General features: G+C 47.3%; 1 protein-coding gene across 2 annotated transcripts in view; it reads left to right on the top strand.

Annotated features, from left to right (window-relative positions):
* Positions 1-4,951: 4,951 nt before the first annotated feature.
* Positions 4,952-17,636, top strand: part of NDEL1 (nudE neurodevelopment protein 1 like 1) — a 45,159-nt gene continuing 32,474 nt past the window's right edge. The window contains exons 1-3 of one of the 2 annotated variants that reach the window (XM_039231480.1): positions 4,958-5,010; positions 7,989-8,126; positions 13,543-13,694. The gene's annotated coding sequence lies outside the window, so the exon portion shown is untranslated. Of the gene's footprint in view, positions 5,011-7,988; positions 8,127-13,542; positions 13,695-17,636 lie in introns of both variants that reach the window. The other variant, XM_039231479.1, reaches the window with a different exon arrangement.

Genomic DNA, 17,636 nt, shown 5'->3' with positions numbered 1-17,636 from the left:
ATAAATGTTGGTATCCAAGAGACAGGGGATGTCAAGGCTACATGGTATAATCTTTAAACAACTGAAAGAGGGGTGCCTGAGTGACTCAGTCGGTTAAGCATCAGACTTTGGCTCAGGTCATGATCTTATGGTTCGTGGGTTCGAGCCCTGCATCGGGCTCTGTGCTGATAGCTAGCTCAGAACCTGGAACCTGTTTCAGATTCTGTGTCTCACTCTCTCTCTGACCCTTCCCTGCTCAGGCTGTCTCTATCTCTCTCAAAAATAAATAAAACATTAAAAATTAAAAAAAAAACCTGAAAGAAATAGCTGCCAATATAGAAATTTTTTTAAATGTTTATTTATTCTTAAGATGGAGAGACAGAGCACAGGTGGGGGAGGGGCAGAGAGAGAGAGAGAGAGAGAGAGAGAGAGAGAGAGATACAGAATCTGAAACAGGCTCCAGGCTGTGAGCTGTCATCATAGAGCCCAATGCAAGGCTTGAACTCACAAACTGCAAGATCATGACCTGAGCCAAAGTGGACGCTCAACCGACTAAGCCACCCAGGTGCCCCCATGTAATTTCTTGATAACCATTAAAGGAATAGTAAAAGAATGTATAATTATGAAGCTAATGAAGAAAATAGAATAATTTTAAAAATCAAATTTAAAAGAATAGAAGAAAGCAGAGTCATTTCTTTTTTCTTTTTCTTTTTTTTTTACAAATAGTTTATTGTCAAATTAGTTTCCACATAACACTCAGTGCTCATCCCCACAAGTGCCCTCCTCCATGCCCATCCCCCCTCCCCCCCACATCCATCAGTCCTCAGTTTTTGTCAGCATTCAAGAGTCTCTCATGGTTTGCCTCTCTCCCTTTCCCCCACCATTTCCCCCCTTCTTCTCCCCCTTGTTCCTCCGTCAAGTTCCTCCTAATCCTCCTATACGTGCAGAAATATGGTATTTGTCCTTCTCTGCCTGACTTATTTCGCTCAGCATAACACCCTCAAGGTCCATCCATGTTGCTACACATGGCCTGATTTCATTTTTTCTCATTGCCATGTAGTATTCCATGGTATAGATAAACCACATCTTCCTGATCCATTCATCAGTTGATGGACACTTAGGCTCTTTCCATGTTTTAGCTATTGTTGAGAGTGCTGCTATGAACAAACAGAGTCATTTCTTAAAAATGCCCCCTGCCTATTTGTATTTCTCCTGCTCTGAACTTATCTATACCTTTTTCTGGTTTTCTAGATGGATGCTTTCCTTTTCTAATTTGTTTTAGATGGATTAAGTATAGGTAAATAGACACATGTCCATGTGAATGTTGCAAATACTTTCTGGTAGGGATCAGTTTTTTTCTTTAATTTTTATTTTTTTGAGAGAGATAGCGAGAGAGACAGAGCATGAGTAGGGAAGGGGCAGAGAGGGAGACAGAGAATCCGAAGCAGGCTCCAGGCTCTGAGCTGTCAGCACAGAGCCCAACGTGGTGCTCGAACTCATGAACCATGAGATCATGACCTGTGCTGAAGTTGGAGGCCCAACCGACTGAGCCCCCCAGACTCCCCTCATAGGGGTCAGTTTTAAATCTTTATGCCTTGGTTGGAACACTAAGCGCCTGGTTTGACCCTTTGCTTTAATGGTAGATCAGGAATGGTTGGTCGAAGTCATCTGCTTTGTTCCCATCAAACAGATGCCTATTGAGCTGAACTGAATTGAGAAGGTCAAGGGGCTACTCAAACATGTGATCTGCATTCTCGTTCATAGAGGAAGGAGTTATCTGAACCAGTAACAGGAATGGTGGGTGGGGAGGGGGATGCCTGGGGCAGAAACCTTGATGCATACCTAAACACGACCGGCAGGTGACGCCCTAAAGACGTGCCGTTACCATCTAGCCTTGGAGAGCCAAGATCTTGCTTGAGCACCTCGGAAGTGGAAACAGGCAGGCGGAAGCCTTGAGCCCTAACTGCTGGCTCTGTGCTTCCTCCAGAGGTGACGCTCCCAAGATCAAGAGCCCTTAAGGTTTTTTTTCCCCTATATGTTTGCTTTCTCTATGTCTGTATAGTACCATCTATTCAATTCAATTTAGATCACTGTGGGTCAAAAACTTCGATGAGCAAACCAACTAACTGGGCCTTTGTGAAAATTCAAGTTGTTTTTTTATTTAAGATTCTATATTTTGAAAAAAATTTTAAATGTTTCTTTATTTTTGAGAGCGAGAGAGACAGAAAGGCAGTGGGGAAGAGGCAGAGAGAGAGGGAGACACAGAATCTGAAGCAGGCTCCAGGCTCTGAGCTGTCAGCACAGAGCCTGACGCAGGGCTCGAGCTCACAAACGGCGAGATCATGACCTGAGCCAAAGTCGGACGCTCAATGGACTGAGCCACCCAGGCGCCCGTAAGAGTTTATTTTACTTTAATTTTTTATTAAACATTTTTAAATGTTTATTTTAGAGAGAGACAGGGTGCGAGTAGGGGAGGGGCAGAGAGAGAGGGAGACAGAGAATCTGAAACAGGCTCCAGGCTCTGAGCTGTCATCACAAAGCCCGACGCGGGGCTTGAACCCATGAACCATGAGATCATGACCTGAGTCAAAGTCGGATGCCCAACCGACTGAGCCACCCAGGTGCCCTAAGATTTTATTTTTAAGTAATCTCTACACCCATAGTGGGGCTCAAACTTACATCCTGAAGAAAGTTGCACACTCTACTGACTGAGCCAGCCAGGCGCCCCATGAGTTTTGATTCAGTAGGTGCTGGGCTGGGGCCTGAGGGCCTGCATTTCTAACCAGCTCCTTGGTGATGCCTCATGCTCAGTAGTGTTCACGTTTGGAACGCACTGCCTGCAAGGTCCCATTTCTGTGCAACATGGGATGTGGGAGGGGAGCAAACCGTGGCTCTGTCCTCAGTGTTTACAGCTTCCTAGAGTAAAATCTCACTGAAATGTCTGCAACGCAAGTGTGAGTGTGAGTCCACTTACTGTGGGACCTTAGGCAAGCTGTGTGGCCTCTTCGGGTCTCAGTTTCCTCATCTGTACAATGGGAGGCGGGGCGCCTCGCTGGCTCAGCCGGAAGAGCATGCCACTCTTGATCTCAGGGTTCTAAGTTCAAGCCTCATGTTGGGTGTACAGATTATTTAAAACTAGCAACTTAAAAAAAATGGGAAGAGTAACAGCCTCTGCCTTAGAGAGTGATTTGAAGGTTAAATCAGGGTATCCTATGTAGAATACTTAGTACAGTGCCTGCTGGATAATTAGCCTCGATAAGGCTCGAGGCACACTAAAACAAAAAGCTAGGGGCGCCTGGGGGGCTCCGTTGGTTGAGCGTCCGACTTCGGCTCAGGTCATGATCTCACAGTTTGTGAGTTCGAGCCCTGCGTCGGGCTCTGTGCTGACAGCTCGGTGCCTGGAGCCTGCTTCAGATTCTGTGTCTCCCTCTCTCTCTCTGCCCCTCCCCTGCTCCTGCTCGGTCTCTCTTTCTCTCTCAAAAATAAATAAACATTAAAAAAATAAATAAAAAGCTAGGTGGGCACCCTGAGAGTGGTACATTGGAGGGAGTAAACTTGAAGAAGTTGTCGTTGTCTGAAAAGAAGGAGGTTAGGGCTGTGAGGACAGAGGGCTGGGGGCGGGCAGATCTCCTAATCAGGTGGCAAGTCTAAGGATTGCTTTTGAGGGGATCTGAGCATGCCGTAGGCCAAGCAGAGAACCTTCTGGAAATGGATAGGGTGGGTAGGAGCTGGACTTCCTGGAACATCGAGCTTTGGCTTCTTGCCCTATTTCATGTCTTTAGGGGCTCTGGGGGTCTGTGAAAGAGGCCCTAAGAGGAGCCAAGGCTCACCCGGGTCCTGCCCTCAAGCAGGGCTCCTCCACAGCCTCATGCCCACTGCCGCGGGGTCCTCAGCCCAGGCTCCTGAGTTTGCCTGCACTCTTTAAATAGGGTGGTGTTTCTGTAGAATCTGGAAGATTCACGAACATTTATGGACTAACTTCTAGTGCTCTGCTGAATGTTCCTGGGTCTGCAGAGACAGATGCACAGCCCCCAGCCCCACTGGGTGACCCCGGGGGATTAACACAGCACCCCGGGAAAGGAATGGTCAGTGCAGGAACTCTGTAACGGTCCTTAAAAATGAGGCCAAGGGGCACCTGGGTGGCTCGTTCAGTTGCGCATCCGACTCTTCATTTTGGCTCAGGTCATGATCTCATGGTTCATGAGACTGAGCCGACAGCCCTGAGCCCATTTGGGATTCTCTACCTCCCTCCCTCTCTCTCTCTGCCCCTCCCCTGCTCTCTCTCTCTCAAAATAAATAAGCATTTAATTTTAAAAAATGGTGCTTCTCCCATAGGGTGCGGCTAAATGACCCGCGACACAGGCAGGCGCCGATCAGGGTGAGTCTCCCGACCAGGGATGGTCTGATCTGATAAAGAGGGGGTGTGGGGACAGGTCTGGAGGAGCAGAGGGGAGGGAGGTCACCAGCAACCACTGAAAGGACTCCTTGGGACATACATGAAGCCCGCTGCACATTGAAACGCACTGTGAGGCCAGCATGGGAATCGCGTCCATTTCATAGATGGGGAAAGTAAGACTCGGGCCCCCAAGCAGCTAGTGCAGGCCCGGCGGCTACCAGCGGTGGCAGGTGGCTCTCTGACTTCACCATCTCACGTGTTCTGTGTGCCTCGCGTGCTTAGCGAGGAACAGCCTTTCCCCTGCCCTTCCTGTCCAAATACAGGGATGGGGGTCCTGGATGCGTGTGGTGCAGATGGGGAGCCGTGAAGGGTGGCCGGGGAGGTAAGGCTTCATCTCTCTTCCTTCCTCAGAGCCGAGGGAAGCTGGCAAGGTTGCCTCACTTCCAGATGACAGCCCCCTGGCCTTTCACCCCCCAACCCACTTCCTGTGCCTGCGCGCCTTTGTCAAAGGGTGATTCTCACGCTTCCTGTTGACTTCCGCTCTGTCTCAGCAGGTCCAGCCTGGCCCTCCCCCCACCCCCCAGCCCCAGGGTGCTGCTCTTGGTCTGATCGGTGAGCCTGGGGACGGGGACCAGGTACTGTCCTGCTCCTGGGAAGAGGGGTGCCTGAGGTGGCTTGGGAGCGTGTGATTGGAGAAGGTCTGGGCCAGGTGAGGGGGGCCTGGAGAGACGCCAGGGTGCAGGGCTCCTGGTGCTGGGGATCCTCATCGGCCATGGTTGGGGGGGGGCTGTCAAAGGCTGAGGTCGGCGTGTGGAGCTGGCTGTGTCTGGCCGTGACACCAGAGGCTTGCTTTGGTGGCTTCCCGACACCGCACTGCCTGTCCACGTCTGCCTCAGATCCCTCGAGCTGGTTTTCTGTTTCCTGGGCTTCCCCGGGTGGCTTCTGAACCAGTTCATTTTCTTTCTTTTAATTTTTAAAGTTTATTTATTTATTTTGAGAGAGAGTGCAAGCGGGGGAGGGTCAGAGAGAGAGAGAGAGAGAGAAAGAAAAGAGAGAGAAAGAATCCCAAGCAGGCTCTAGGCTGTCAGCATAGAGCCCAACACGGGGTTCGAACCCACGAATCATGAGACCATGACCTGAGCTGAAATCATGAGTCGGACACTTTACCGAATGAGCCACCCCGATGCCCTTACTTTTATTTCATTTTCTAAATGGAATTAGATCTTTTTTTTTTTTTTCCTGGCACGATAGATGCTATAAACCCCAACTATACAGAGAAAGTGAAAGTTTTTTGCATGATTCCATCCCCAAAGATGACTATGGCCATTTTGGCATATAGATTTCTAGACTAAAAAAAAAAAATAAAAAATTTTTAATGTTTATTCTTGAGAGAGAAACAGAATATGAGTGGGGGAGGGGCAGAAAGAGAGGGAGACACAGAACCCTAAGCAGGCTCCAGGCTCTGAGCTGTCAGCACAGAGCCCAACACAGGGCTTGAACCCACGAACTGTGAGATCATGACCTGAGCCAAAATCAGGAGTCAAACGCTTAACCGGCTGAGCCACCCAGGTGCCCCCCTATCTTGTCTTTCTCAACAGTTGTGTAGTATTCCAGTGTGTGGACATACCAGAATTTATTAAATCAATGGATGTTTAGGCTATTTCCTATTTTTGCTATATAATAAACAATGCTCCAGTAACCATCATTGAACGTACATCTTTGCATACTAGCCCTATTATTTCCTTAGTATAAATCCTGACAAGCTGACTGCTGGGTGTAAGTTTATGCATCTATTTGCAGTCTTAATTCATTCATCCAAAATCCTCTAATGTCATACTTTTATTTAAAATTTTTTTTATTAAAGCAGCACAATAAAAAATAGCATTTCCCAGACTCATCTTCCCACTTCCAAGTTCTTCCTAGCAGACATAAACACTTTCAATTATTTTAGTTGTTTGTAGCAGATTTTTTAAAAAATATTTTTATTTATTTCTAGGAGAGAGAGAGAGAGAGAGAGACAGAGCGATCAGGGGAGGGTCAGAGAGAGAGGGAGACACAGACTCTGAAATAGGTTCCATGCTCTGAGCTGGCAGTCAGCACAAAGCCTGACGCGGGGCTCGAACCCACGGACCGCGAGATCATGACCTAAGCGAAAGTTGGACGCTTAACCAACTAAGCCACCCAGGCGCCCCTATTTTAGTTATTTCTAAAGTGGTTGTATGGCTATTCTCTTTTCTATTGTAGTCATTATTTGTTTGCATCTTATGAAAGGTAAGGATACAACACCCTGTCTATATTAATGCTCCCACATCTTCCTGATATGGTTATATCACAAATTTTGGTTAAATCAGTGTTCATGTTTATATGATAGAAGTATGTTATGCCAAAATTATGTAAGTATTGTTTTCTGAGCTATCTAGTTTATTATTACTATTTTCTTCCTTTTGTCTTAGTTTTTCCCCCTGGAGTTGATGGTTACTTTGGTTTTTTGTTTTCTTAGTTTTCACATATATATCACTGATTCTCCTCCGACAGGGTTTTTACATTTTTCTTACTAGGAACAGACACATCAGATAATCTCTATTTCCATCTGTTTTTAAACTACATATTTTAATTTTAACCCCCATTTAAAGACAAAAAGGTTCTTGTCTTGCTCCTTTTTTGTAGCATCATGTTCTTGTTTTATGGATGTAATGATATCTTTATTTCTCTGAAGATATTAAAGTTTTTCTTTTTTGGAGCGCCTGGGTGTCTCCGTCAGTTAAGTATCCAGCTTCGGCTCAGGTCATATCTCATGGTTGGTGGGTTCGAGCCCCACATCAAGCTCTGTGCTGACAGCTCAGAGCCTGGAGCCTGCTTTGGATTCTGTGTCTCCCTCTCTGTCTCTGCCCCTCCCCTGCTCGCCGTGTGACTCTCAAAAATAAACATTAAAGTTATTCTTTTTCCAAATTACTGCTGTTTCATTGTATCTACTACTCCTAAATTTCTTTTGTGTGCTTTTGTTCTATCTTTTACATTGGAGGCTTTTTCAAATGTTTGGCAGTTCCTTGCTAAATGTTCATCTTCATGATCGAGGAACTAGAAGCTGATTGGAGGCTCCGTGTGGGTGTGGCGGGGAGGGCTCAGGTGAGGGGGGAGGGCTCATGTGTGTGGGGAGGGCTCGGGTGAGGGGTCCTGTTTGTTGTTGGGCTTCTCCCTGAGGCAATCCAGTGGGCGGCTCAGGCCATTTGGTTGGGAGACCTTTCTGGACCCAGTTAGGTCTGTTGAGAGAAAGTCTCTGATCTCCTGTCTGGAGGAGGAGAGCATTGGGTGGGGGGCACGCTGTCCGGGGAAGGAACCTGGGATCTCATCATTCAATATGCAGCCTTTGAAGGCTCTGCTCTCCCTCTATCCCCCTTCTCTTTGTGGTATGGTGACTTAGCCTTGCCTTCTGGGTACTCAGTGTCCCCTGATCTGGAGCTTCCCTGGGGTAGTTTCTCCAGAGAATAAATGTCCCCTTCCTGCTGGGGTGGGAGCCATAAATACTCTGGCTTATCAATTGCGTGGGCTGTGAAGTCAGCCTCTGAGTGCTTTGTAAACACACCGTACTTTCAGCAGATCTTCTTGTTTTTAGCCCCACCCCAACGCGCCCTGTGACATAGCTGGTACCTCCGATTCCTGAGCCTGTCGGTTGGCATGCAGTTTCCAGCCTTCTCGGATCTACTCCCTCACCTACCCCTCACCAGTATACCTTCCATTTCCCAAGATTCCGGTAACATCTTGGGTCCACCATTGTCCTCTCTCCTGTACACTGGTCTGGTGGATTTCCGTCCTTTAGGATTCTTGGCTTGCCTTTGTTGTTGTGTTTCAAGAGGAAGTAAAGATACAAGTATTCAATCCATCATGGTAACTATGATTAGTTACAACATTTGCACTCTGACCAGCGTTATACAAAAGCTTTGGCTTTCCCGTACTTTTTTTTTAATTTGAGACACAGCACGCATGAGTGGGGGTGAGGGGAAGAGGGAGAGAGAGAGGGAGAGAGAGAGAGAGGGAAGAGGAAGAGAGAGAGAGAGGGAGAGAGAGAATCTTAAGCAAAAAAGAAAGAAAGAAAGAAAGAAAGTGCTAGAAAATTTCCGTGAGTCTGTATTCCCTGATTTGGAATTAGTCATAATTTAACCAGAAAAGGATTAAACTTTACCTTTCTACTTCCCCCCCTCCCCTGCCACCAAAAAACAGATTGCTAAGCAGATAACACAGTGGGAACAAGGTCAGATGGAGCCCCATGTGGGGATTTATCTCACAAAACTTGGGATCGTGACCTGAGCTGACATCAAGAGCCACTCAACTGAGCCACTCAGGTGCCCTGGCTTTCTCATACTTTTAACAGCACTGAGTATTATCATTCATTTTATTATTATTTTTAACATTTTAAAATGTTTATTTTATTTTTGAGAGAGCAAGCGAGCATGCGTGGGGGAGGGGCAGAGAGAGAGGGAGACACAGAATCCGAAGCAGGCTCCAGGCTCTGAGCTGTCAGCACAGAGCCCGACGCGGGGCTCAAACCCACGAACTGTGAGATCAAGACCTGAGCTGAAGTTGGACACTTAACTAACTGAGCCCCCCAGGCTCCCACATTATCATTTATTTTAAAGTTTTCTCCTCTGATTAGCGAAAAGTTATATCTCATTGTTATTCTCAGTTTTGAATGCTATTTTTCCCTTCCTTGGATTGAGAAAGTAATCTGTATTCGCTGTAGAAAAGTTGGAAAGTACAGGTATACACAAAAAAGAAAATATCAATCACCTTCTCTGGAGTCATGTGCTTATAAAAATAAAAGCAGAGTCATCTTAATTTATATTTATACTTTTGATTTACTTCTCATAATTTGTTCTCATATTGTACATAGTTCTATGACATTGTTAGTGGTACCATGGTACTTCATTGTGTGGATATATTTCATTTGATTTCATTTATATATTTATTTATTTGAGAGAGAGAGAGAGCATTGAGGTGAGGAGATGTAGTGAGGAAGAGAGAGGGAATCCTAAGCAGGCTCCATGCTCAGCATGGAACCTGATATGGGGCTTGATCCCACGATGCTGAGACCATGACCTGAGCCTAAATCAAGAGTTGGGCACTCAACTCACCGAGTCTTCCAGCCGCCCCGTTGTGTGGATACAGGCACATACCCTGTTGATGGACACTTAGGTTCTTCTGGGTTAAAGTTTTCATTAACAAGTTCCCCTTTTGATCATGAGCCCATCTGACCTCGTTCCCACTGTGTTATCTGCTTAGCAATCTGTTTTTTGGTGGGGAGGGGAAGGAGAAAAGTAAAGTTTAATCCTTTTCTGGTTAAATTATGACTAATTCCAAATCAGGGAATACAGACTCACAGAGATTTTCTAGCACTTTCTGTCTTTTTTTTTTTCCTGTGGGTCGGAGGAAGAGAGAGTGAAGGTCACTCTGCAGTTCTCCTTAGATTTCTCTGCAGCTTGCAACCCGAGGGAAAATGACCGTACGGAAGCACCAGGGAGGAGTCAGTTGGTTAGTGGAGAGAACACAGAAGCCCATCAGGCAGGCGTCCGAACACACAGTAGCTCAGGAGAGAAAATCGGAAAGAAGGAACTGGTCTGGGCATCGAAGACTCCTCAGTCCTGTTAACTGTGTGTCCTCAGGCAGGTTGCTCACCCTCTCTGGGCTCCCCACCTTTCTTCCTCATCTCAGGTGGATTTCTGAAGTTCTCTTGTGTCTTCCCAGCCTCTGTGAACACAGGCTTTGTCATGCCTGCCGTGCAACTCGGACAAATTGCTTAACTCCTCCGAGACTTGGCTTTCTCATCTGTAACATGGGAGACTAAGAGCTACTTCACAGAGTTGTGTGCATGGATGTTTGGCGGGTACCTGTCACAGGGCCCGCCCCATACCAAGTATCCAATGAATGAAAGCTATTTTTATTGCACGCCGATGGTTATGGAAGAGGAGGGTGATTATATCATCCCACGCTGTGTGTATGGAAAGCAGCACTGACTTCTCTGAAGTGGTATCTGAGGTCCAGCCTGCAGCTGGGTCAGATTCCAGGGGACGCGGCTCAAAGTCTCCGCCGGCCACTGACCTCCCATTTCAGCTTGTTCTTCCCCAGCGCCTGGGTGCTGTCCAAACGTGCACCGAGTTCCCACGCAGCTGTTTAACACAGAGAAATAGGATGCCAGGAATGTCGGTCGACATGGGAAGCAGTGGGAGGCTCCGCTTCCTAAATATAAAAGACCCATGAGTGTCACCGAAGGGGACCCGAGCACTAGATGATATGAGTCACCAGAGTGGGGATGCTATTGAGGAAACGCTGACATGCTTCGAGTTGTGATTAATGAGCCCGGAGATGGGGTGGGGGGGGAGAGGTTGTGGGTGCTGCTGAAATTTCACTCTTTGCTGCTGTGTGCTCTGGGACAATTTCCCCTCTTCTGCAGAGCCAGCCGGCTGGGTTCTATTTTCCTCCCCCGAAGGACAGCCTTTGTCATACCGGTGGCCTGCAAAGCGATGTTACATGGTACAGACACGGACACTTGAGGTTTTATTTATTTTTTATTACTGTTTTAATGTTTACTTTTGAGAGACAGAGAGACAGAGCACGAGCCGGGGAGGGGCAGAGAGAGAGGGAGACACAGAATCCAAAGCAGGCTCCAGACTCCGCCGAGCTGTCAGCACAGAGCCCGACACGGGGCTCGAACCCATGAAACACGACATCATGACCTGAGCCGAAGTTGGACGCTTAACTGACTGAGCCACCCAGTTGACTTTAGTCCTTTTTTTAAAAAAACAAAAAAACAAAAAAAAAGAAAAGTGACTCAGGTAAAAGATGATATGCAGAAATGGGAAATATCGCGAATGTGGTAACAGAACACGGGATGTGGCAGCGAGCATAACAGCGCCCCAAAGATGTCCACATCCTAACCCCCAGAGCCCGTAAGCGTGTTACCTTCTATGGCAAAAAGAGCCTTGCAGACGTGGTTAAGGCTTTTGAAAAGGGGAGATTATTTTGCAATATTTGGGTGGGTCACATGTGATCAAAAGAGTCCTCCTAAGAGCAAGCCGTGCGTGTGTGTGCATGTGCGTGTGTGTGTGCGTGTGTGCGCGTGTGCGTGTGCGTGTGTGTGTCCCAGTCAGACAATGGGATGCCAGAGGCAGCTGCTGGAGAGAGGTGGTCACGAGCTTAGAAGCCCTGAGGTCGCTAGAAGCTGGAAGTGGCAAGAACCCTTGCCCCACCCCCCGGGGGGCCCCCAGCAGGAGCCAGCCCCTCTCAACACGTTGATTGCACCCCTCTAAATCTCAGTTTGGGCGCCTGCCCTTGGGAACGGCAGCAGAATACACTCGAGTTGTGTTAAGCCACGAAAGCTTGTGGTAATTAGTTCTAGTGGCCAAAGGAGACGAAAACACCAGACTTTAGATGCCCTTGAAAGTGGTTCATTCTTGGGGTGCCTGGGTGGCTCAATCGGTTAAGCATCTGACTTCGGCTCAGGTCATGATCTCACGGTTCGTGGGTTCCAGCCCTGCGTTGGGCTCTGTGCTGACAGCTCAGAGCCTGGAGCTGCTTCAGATTCTGTGTCTCCCTCTCTCTTGGCCCCTCCCCCACTCACGCTCTGTCTTTTTCTCAAAAATAAATAAACATTAAAAAATGTGTTAAAGAGGAGCGCCTGGGTGGCTTAGTCGGTTAAGCGTCTGACTTTCGCTTAGGTCATGATCTCGCGGTTTGTGGGTTCGAGCCCCGTGTCGGGCTCTGTGCTGAGAGCCAGCTCAGAGCCTGGAGCCTGTTTCAGTCTGTGACTCCCTCTCTCTCTGACCCTCCCCTGCTTATGCTGTCTCTCTCTCTCTCTCTCTCTCTCTCTCTCTCTCTCCTAGAAATAAATAAAACATAAAAAAAAATGTGTTGAAGAAATGATTGTAGGGTGGAAACTAGATTTCTGCAGAATGAGCTTATATATATTTTCAGGAGGGAAAACCATCAGACTGGGCTAATTAGGGAGCCCTAGCAGAAGAAATTAACTCTTGTGATTTGTGCCCCACAAGTGGGAGCCTTCGAAACTTCATCGAGTGCGTCCTCATTCGCTCTTGTATCTGATAGAATGACTTGGCTTCAAGGCTGGAGTTTATAAAGGTCCTAAAGCCACAGACTTAGGAAATTCTTTGCAAAGAATTTTGAGGAAATTATCTTGCCTTAAATTTGGATGCCTTATTTTTTTAAAATAAAAAATATACATTTAATCATTTTTGGTGAAAAAGTACAGAAAAGAACCTGGGTGGTTCAGTCCATTAAGCGTCTGACTTCAGCTCAGGTCATGATCTCACAGTTTGTGAGTTCGAGCCCCGCATGGGGCTGTCAGCACAGAGCCCGCTTTGGATCCTCTGTCCCCTTCTCTTTCTGCCCCTCCCCTGCTCATATATATGTGTGCTCTCTCCCTCCCTCCCTCTCTCTCTCTCTCTCTTTCAAAGATAAATAAACATTAAAAGAAAACTCTCATATGTTTTTTGGATGAAATATGGAATCTTTTCTTTGCTGTTCTACTTGAAATGTTTTTGATTAGGAGCAAGGTGGAATATGGTATGTGTGTCAGCTGCCTGAATTTAAAAATTTTATCAACTGCGTCTTGTTACTCATTTTTTTTTAATGGTAGAGTTCTTTACTGGAGATCTAAATGATAAAAGTGCTTTGGTAAAAAGGAAGAAAAAAGAGGAAGTACTCAGCAGCAGAGAGCAATGAAAATATTGCAGAACTTAAAAAACATTCAGTGGAAGGTATTTCTGCATTCAGTAAATGCTAAGTGCCTGCCAGGTACTGCCCTAAATGCCACCATTAAAATGTAAAATACTGAAAAATTCTTGGGGTGTCTGGGTGGCTCAGTCGGGTTAAGCGTCCAACTTCGGCTCAGGTCATGCTCTCACAGTTCGTGGGTTCGAGCCCCGTGTTGGGCTCTGTGCTGACAGCTCGGAGCCTGGAGCCTGTTTCGGATTCTGTGTCTCCCTCTCTCTCTGCCCCTCCCCTACTAGTGCTCTGTCTCTGTTTCAAAATTAAATAAAACCAAAAAAAAAAAAAAAGAAAGAAAGAAAAAAGAAAAATTCTAGCCTATTTGTTTCTTCTTAGTATCTATCACTACCTGGCATGCTAATGTTTCTTTTCTGTTTCTTTTCTGTAAGCTGGTTTCATGATCTGCTCTATTCCTGGAGCCGAGAACAGAGCAGGCACTCAGTAACTATTTGTTGAACAGCCGTTCAGTCCTGGTAACTTTGACTCACTGGCTTCCCTGCGAATGGGTTTTGGCTGAAATTGCCCGAAGCAGTCAGCACAGGTTGGTAAGAAGCATTCCATTTCTTTCAAGCCCTGTCATTTCATTCGAATGGTTTGAGAGCCAGCGAAGCCAGCGCCACCTTGCCTCTGTAAAGGTGTGTGAGCAGATATTGCTTTTGTCTGGGGACAGTCACGCTGTTTATGTAGGTGTGATGTCAATAGCCCTCGGGGTTGCCAGGTGTCACCCAAGCTAGCGATTAAGAGCGCGGTGCCATCCTTCTCTGCGGAGGCAGCCGTCACTCTGGGGCGTGGGTAGTGACCCAAGGGGCCGGGTGGGAGGCGGGGCTGACAGTGAAGACAGAAGCTTGGAGCAGGGAGTGGAGGCTCTGAAGCCAGGAAAACCGGAAGGCTCTAGATCTTTCCAGAACGGGGGGATGTCTGCCTTTCAGGTAGGTTGCTGGGGAGGAAACTGGGGTAGCCCAAGAGATTCATGGGAGCGTGGCACGACATCAGGTTCCATTAGTGGCGTGTTGGGGGAAGGCTCAGCAAAGGCTCTTGCAACCTCAGTTTACGAACCCCCCCCCCCGGATAAGGACGAGGGCCCTTTCCTTCCCGGCACCAGACAGGTGACAGGAAGGCCTGTTTCAACTTCAACCTGAATTGTCCTCATTCTCACCTGCAAGGGGCCACCTCTCAGCAAGCCAGCCCGGAGGCCGGTGCAGGGAGGGGGACCCTTCGGGCACGTGGTCCTCGGGCGGAAGCAGGTGGCATTCTCAGACAGAGATAGTGGAAAGGGAAGGAACAGCAAGGCGGTTTGTTACCTAAGCCACAGCAAAGTCCTCATACCCCATTCCCGTCTTTCCGTGGACCTACAGACGCCTGGAATTTGGAATTTAGGGGACAGAGATTCAGACAGAAGAGCCAAGGTTTGGAAGGCCCAGTTGCTTTGCGTCGTTGGCGAGCGCGGTTTGTTCCAGAAGCTACTGAGGATGCAAGAAAGGCAACAAATGAATTTCTTTTTGTCTTCAAGGTGGTACGGGATTACCCTGGGCTCGGCTGTTCGTGGCTGTCTGGTTCAAGGGTCAGGGACCAACCAGAAGGCAGCATTTTTGACTCAGACATTAGCTGGTTACCATTCCTTATTTTATTTTATTTTTTAATATTTTTATTTTTTTCTAGGAGAGAGAGAGAGACAGCGTGAGCAGGGGAGGGTCAGAGAGAGAGGGAGATACAGACTCTGAAATAGGCTCCAGGCTCTGAGCTGGCAGTCAGCACAGAGCCCGACGTGGGGCTCGAACCCACGAACCGCGAGATCATGACCTAAGCGAAAGTCGGACGCTTAACCGACTAAGCCACCCAGGCGCCCCTACCATTCCTTATTTTAGAAGGGGGAATTTATCATCTGGTTGAAGGCTGGGCATTCTGTAGACCCCTTAGCAAGTAATGCATCCAACCAATTTTTATTTATTTAAAACGTTTTTTAAGAATTAAATTTATTTGAGAGATAGAGGTAGATAGATATATAGAGAGAGCACAAATGGGGAAGGAACAGAGAGCCAGAAGAAGAAGGAGAATCCCAAGTGGGCTCTGGGCTGTCAGCACAGAGCCTGACGCGGGGCTAGAACTCACGAACCGTGAGATCATGACCTGAGCCGAAATCAAGAGTTGGACTAACGGACTGTACCACCCAGGTGTCCCCCCCAACCAATATTTATTGAATGCCCACTTTATGCCAGGGACTGTGATAGAAAGTAAGATAAACTTCTCTATTTAAGGCATATATCATGACGTTTTTATTTCCGTATCTCTGTTGCGTTTTATATAGCAGCCCTTTATCGTAAGGGCCTTGACAGTTTTATGGAGGAAGACAATCAATCCTGTGACATCAAGCCCTATATTCACTCAGGGACCAGCCTTTGCCACACCTCATCTCCCACTCTGGGTGTGTTCCTTTACAGCACCTGTCATAACCTGACAGAAGGAAATTTGTGTACTTGCTTATTGTCTGTCTTCCCTGTTAGAATAGAAACTCCATGCAGGTGGGGGTGCTTTTTAGAGTGATGTGGTTGAGTACCCAAGCTTTGAACGGTGCCTAGAACACAGCAAGCACTAAACTCAGAGCTGATCAACGAGACTTGCTTCCTTCTAGAAAGCTACTTCTCACCTCAAGGTCCAAGAGAATACTTTTTAAATAAAAACTATTATTATTACGGTTTTTCTTTATTATTACAAACAAAAGCAACAGACGTTGCCTTGGGGATTATATGCGCTATAGGCTGGGTTTAAGATTTGGGCTACAGAGGCATCCTGGGGGACCCAGTCAGTTAAGCATCTGACTACGGCTCAGGTCATGATCTCGCTGTTCCTGAGTTCGAGCCCCGCGTCAGGCTCTGTGCTGACGGCTCAGAGCCTGGAGCCTGCTTCGGATTCTGTGTCTCCCTCTCTCTCTGCCCCTCCCCTGCTCACACTCTGTCTCTGTCTCTCTTTCTTTCTATCTCTCTCTCTAATATAAATAAACATTAACAAATTAAAAAGAAAAGATTTGGGCTACAGAAAAGTCCTAATTGCCCATGACTTAGAGTTCAGTACCTTTGTAACCTGACATCACCTAAGTTCAACCTTTTATACTAACGAATCTTTGTATAATGTGTTTTTTTCTCAGATTTTGGGGCATTTTCCAGAAAGTGCTGTCGGTCTTGTGTTTGGAGTTATAGCCACCAAACTACTGATTCATTCTTTCACTTTTAATGAAAGCACATTGAATTGAGTGTTTGCTAAATGCCTGTTGCTGAGGGATAGTAGGACAATCACTATTGTCCCTGTGCTCTGTGAGCTGTGGTTTTTTCTGGGGAGCCCAGACACATCTATGACCAAAAAGCTGTGTTCAGTAAGTCTCCTGTGAACTATGTGAGGTTCTTCTTGAACTTAGAGGAAGGAGCATTCATTTTGAGGCTTCAGGTATTCAGGGAAGGCTTCTTGGAGGAGGTAGTATATGAATGAGACTTCAAAAGGCAGAGAGGAAGGTGGGCTGGCCATGCCTAGGGAGCATCTGTAGCGTGCAGGGCAATGGGAGTCAATAAAAGGCCCAGAGAGGGGAGCCTGGGTGGCTCAATCGGTTGAGCAGCCAACTCTTGATTTCGGCTTGGGTCACGGTCTCGCCGTACGTGGGATCGAGCCCCGTGTCAGACTCTGTGCTGACAGTGGGGAGCCTACTGGGATTCTCTCTCCTCCCTCTGCTTCTCTGTCTCTCACAAAGTGAATAAACATTTTAAAAAGGGCCCAGAGAGGCAGGGAGCTGTTTGGGGGATACAGTAGAGGGTCAAGGTGAACGGTAGAAAGTAGACAGTAGAAGTGGGTTGGAGTTGCTTTGGGAGGGCCTTGAATGCCAGGCTTTGTACTTGACCACAAAGTCAACGGGACGCTGAAACAAATTTTGGAGCCAGTGGTGCTCTGTACACAGAGCCATTTTAGAGAAATTATTCTGATGGCTGTGTGGACTGTTGGGCTGGAACAAGAAGAAATTCAAGGGAGAGAAGTGTGGGAAGGGAGGAAACGGGGAAATAGGAGACTCAGGACTGGGGAGATCCAGGAAGAAAATACTGGGTAAATGGATTTGAGAGTCTTTTGGGTTTGGTGCCCTCGAGGGTAAAATGAAAGCGGGGGAGAGGGATAATTACGGGTGATTTGATGAGGCCTTTGTGTCTTAGTAACTAGGGAAGTGAAGCTGTCATTGGCAGAAGCCTGAAACTCACTTTGAACATTTCAGCTGGGGCCAAAGAAGGATGTGTTTTGGGGGTTAGGCAGGAGATGGAGGAAGTGGTGGGACATCTGGTGGATGTTTCCAGCAGGCCACTGGAGTCCCTGGCCCAGCCTGGGTACAGAAAATAAGGGCCACAAAAATATGGAGAGATTCGTCTGAATCAAACCTTTGATACTGAGGTGTCTGCTCACCTGATTCACAGAGGGTTACATATACCCCATCTCCTCAGAGTTTCCAAGGCAG

The sequence above is a fragment of the Hyaena hyaena genome, unplaced genomic scaffold (genome assembly GCF_003009895.1).
Source record: "Hyaena hyaena isolate Hyena2069 unplaced genomic scaffold, ASM300989v1 scaffold_58, whole genome shotgun sequence".
In the NCBI taxonomy this organism is placed as follows: Eukaryota; Metazoa; Chordata; class Mammalia; order Carnivora; family Hyaenidae; genus Hyaena; species Hyaena hyaena.
This window is presented reverse-complemented; position numbering and strand designations above follow the sequence as displayed.